We start from the raw sequence: 3,824 nt of genomic DNA on the forward strand, positions 1-3,824 counted from the left end.
TGTAGACCAGGCAGGCCTCCAACTCAGAAATCCACCTGCCTCTGCCTCCCAAGTGCTGGGATTAAAGGCGTGCACCGCCTTTCTGACTCCCCCTTCCACGTGTCCTCCCCCATGCACAAGCATCCTAGCCCTGAAAGCATATGGCGCTCTTAATGGCGCCAGGTAGACACACCCTTCCCCTGGGGCTCCGTAGCTGGTCCCCTGGGAGCCAATGTTCTAGCACTCTGGTTGCAACCTAAATTGCCTAGTTATTACTTTAATACAAAGCCTGGACTCCTTTTTTTTATTATTAGATATTTGCTTTATTTACATTTCAAATGGTATCCCCTTTCCACGTTACCGCTCTGAAAACCCCTATCCCCTCCCCCCTCCCCCTGCTTACTCCCTTCCCCCAATTTCCTGACTTGCATTCCCTATTCTGGGGAATTGAGCCTTCAGAGCACCAATGGCCTCTCCTCTCATTGATGTCTGAAATGGTCATCTTCTGCTACATGTGTAGCTGGAGCCATGGGTCCCTTCATGTGTACTTTGGGAGCACTGGGGTTACTGGTTGGTACATATTATTGTTCCTCCTGCAGGGCTGCAAACCTCTTTAGCTCCTTGGGTCCTTTCTCTAGCTGCTCCATTGGGGACCCTCTGCTCATTCTATTGGTTGGCTGTAAGCCATTGGTATTTTGATCCACTTTCCAATAAGGTCAAAGTATCCACAAATTGGTCTTCCTTCTTGAGCTTCATGTAGTCTGTGAGTTGTATCTTGGGGCTTTTGGACTAATATCTACTTATCAGCAAGTACATACCATGTGTGTTCTTTTGTGATTGGGTTACCTCACTCAGGATATTTTCTAGATCCATCCATTTGCCTAAGAATTTTATGAATTCATTGTTTTTAAAAGCTGAGTAGTATTCCATTGTGTAAATGTACCACATTTTCTGTATCCATTCCTCTGTTGAGGGACATCTGGGTTCTTCCAGCTTCTGGCTATTATAAATAAGGCTGCTATGAACATAGTGGAGCGTGTGTCCTTATTACATGTTGGAGTATCTTCTGGGTATATGCCCAGGAGTGTTATAGCTGGGTCCTCAGGTAGTGCTATGTCCAATTTTCTGAGAAACCACAAAACTGATTTCCAAAGTGGTTTTACAATCCCACCAGCAATGGAGGAGTGTTCCTCTTTCTCCACACCCTTTCCAGCATTTGCTGTCCAAAAGACTGGGAAAAGATCTTTACCAATCCTACATCCGATAGAGGGCTAATATCCAATATATACAAAGAACTCAAGAAGTTAGATTCCAGAGAACCAAATAGCCCTATTAAAAATGGGGCACAGAGCTAAACAAAGAATTCTCAACTGAGGAATATCAGATGGCTGAGAAACACCTAAAGAAATGTTCAACATCCTTCCTTAATCATCAGGGAAATGCAAATCAAAATAACCCTGAGATTCCACCTCATACCAGTCAGAATGGCGAAGGTCAAAAACTCAGGACTCCTTAACAAAGGCTCAGGGATGCTAAGGCAAATGCCTGCTTCTTTCAGGGGTGTATCTCCTGACACCAGTTAGGGCCTCGACCGTCCCTCCTAGAGCCCGAAAGGACCACACTGCCCTTGCATGGGGAGGTCTCATCCCTCCATAACCTGCCGTAGTAACCTGGGACTATCTTCCTGTGCCTGTGGACCACTTGGGCAACTGATGAGATAAATGTTTGGCACAGCCACTGTGGTAGTCAGGGTTTCTATTCCTGCACAAACATCATGACCAAGAAGCAAATTGGGGAAGAAAGGGTTTATTCACCTTACACTTTTCACATTGCTGTTCATCACCAAAGGAAGTCAGGACTAGAATTCAAGTAGGAGCTGATACAGAGGCCATGGAGGGATGTTTCTTACTGGCTTGCTTCCCCTGGCTTGCTCAGCCTGCTCTCTTATAGAACCCAAGACTACCAGCCCAGGGTTGGCACCACCCACAAGGGGCCCTCCCCCCTTGATCACCAACTGAGAAAATGCCCCACAGCTGGATCTCATGGAGGCACTTCCCCTACTGAAGCTCCTTTCTCTTTGATAACTCCCAGCTTGTCTGTCTGTCTATTTGTGTATGTCTGTGTGTCTGTCTCTGTGTGTATGTCTATGTGTGGGTCTGTGTGTGCATGTCTGTGTCTCTATGTGTGTATATGTTTGCATGTCTGTCTGTGTCTCTGTGCGTGTCTGGGTCTGAGTGCTTATGTGTTGTGTCTGTGTGACTGTGTATGTCTGTGTGCCTGTGTGACTGTGTATGTCTGTGTGTCTGGGTGTGTCTGGTGTGTGTGTGTGTGTGTGTGTAAGGAGGAGGGGTGGTAGGGAAGGGGGTTACCCATATGTCATGGCTCACATGGATGTCAGAGGACAACTTGCAGAAGACAATCCTCTCCTTCCACAATGTGACCCCCAAAATCAAATTCAGATTGTCAGACTTGGTGGCAAGGGCCTTTACCTGAGCAATCTCACCAGACCACCAGTGAGATTTATTACAAGGAATTGACTCTAACATAGGTGGGTCTCTTAGAGTCAGTTGAATGCTTGACAAAATTAAAAGGCTGACCTCTCGCCCGGGATATCTGTTCTTCCTGGTTCCACAGCAGCCTCTGGCCTTTGGGTTCAAATTGGGACATCAGCTCAGCAGATTTTGAAGTTGTCAGCTTCATAATCATGAGAGTCGATTTAAATGTTAATCTCCTCCAAAAATATCCCCACAGAATCATTCGGAATAATGTCTCACTAAATATCTGGGCATCCTCGTGGCCCTGTCAGGCTAACATACAGAATTAACCACCACAGAAGCAGGAAATATGAAAAGCAGATACAGGTCTAGAGGCCTGGGCTCCATCATTTTCCAGCACCTCACAATGAGGTGACATCGGTCGGCCCCAGTTTCTACATGCCACCCGATGAGATGACATCTCTGAACCTCCTCTGTAAACTGATGGTGGCGGCGGCTGCTGTGTTGATACAGGTTCCTTGGGTGACCTGAAAAATCACTACATCAACAGGCTGGCCTTGAACTCACAGAGATCCCCCTGCCTCTGCCTCCTGAGTGCTGGGGTTAAAGGCAACTCCCTTCCTGATGCAGATGGCATGGACCTAGGGGATAGGAAAGTGACAAATACCTTCCCAGAATACTGATTTCCAGGGGATTTCCAGAGGGGATTTATGAGCCCTAGTAATCATTATTTCAGGGTGACTTATTGAGGAAAAAAAACAAAAAAAAAACAAAGCACCCGTGGCCTCCTCATGCACACACTTAGTCCAAGGCAAATTGTTTACAAAACACAACAAACATCAATAATGCTGCCGTTGAAGGGGTAAATCTTCAAAACCCCCTCCCTCCTCCTTTGGAACTAAGACACTACTGGCTTCTCCAGGAGCTCAGAAGTTTCCAAATAGATAACAAAATCCCCAAGTCCATTAATCGAGGTAATTTACAACCGAGGCAGGCCAAAGGCAGGGAAACACATTAGAGCCTTTCCCCATTTGGCTTGTAGAATAGACATTATTCTGAGCACACGCACGCAGTTAGGTGATGAGGAAGAAATCCGTTAGCGCCCCTAACGAGTTTACTCCTCCCCCTCACCGGCCAGGCATTAATTCTGAGTGAAAGTTGCATGAGGAGATAAGGGTCTCAAGGCCCTGACACGGGCGGCGCCGGGGACCTCATTTCCAGCCCATTAAATGGGCATCAGTGGGCACGGCAACAAGAATGGGGACGAGAAGGGGACTGGCTTTGCGTTCTGACTCATACTTCAAGCTCTCCCTGGAGTCGGGAAACAAAGAGGCGATTTCAAATATCAGG

Source organism: Apodemus sylvaticus, chromosome 10, assembly GCF_947179515.1.
Source record: "Apodemus sylvaticus chromosome 10, mApoSyl1.1, whole genome shotgun sequence".
Taxonomy (NCBI): domain Eukaryota; kingdom Metazoa; phylum Chordata; class Mammalia; order Rodentia; family Muridae; genus Apodemus; species Apodemus sylvaticus.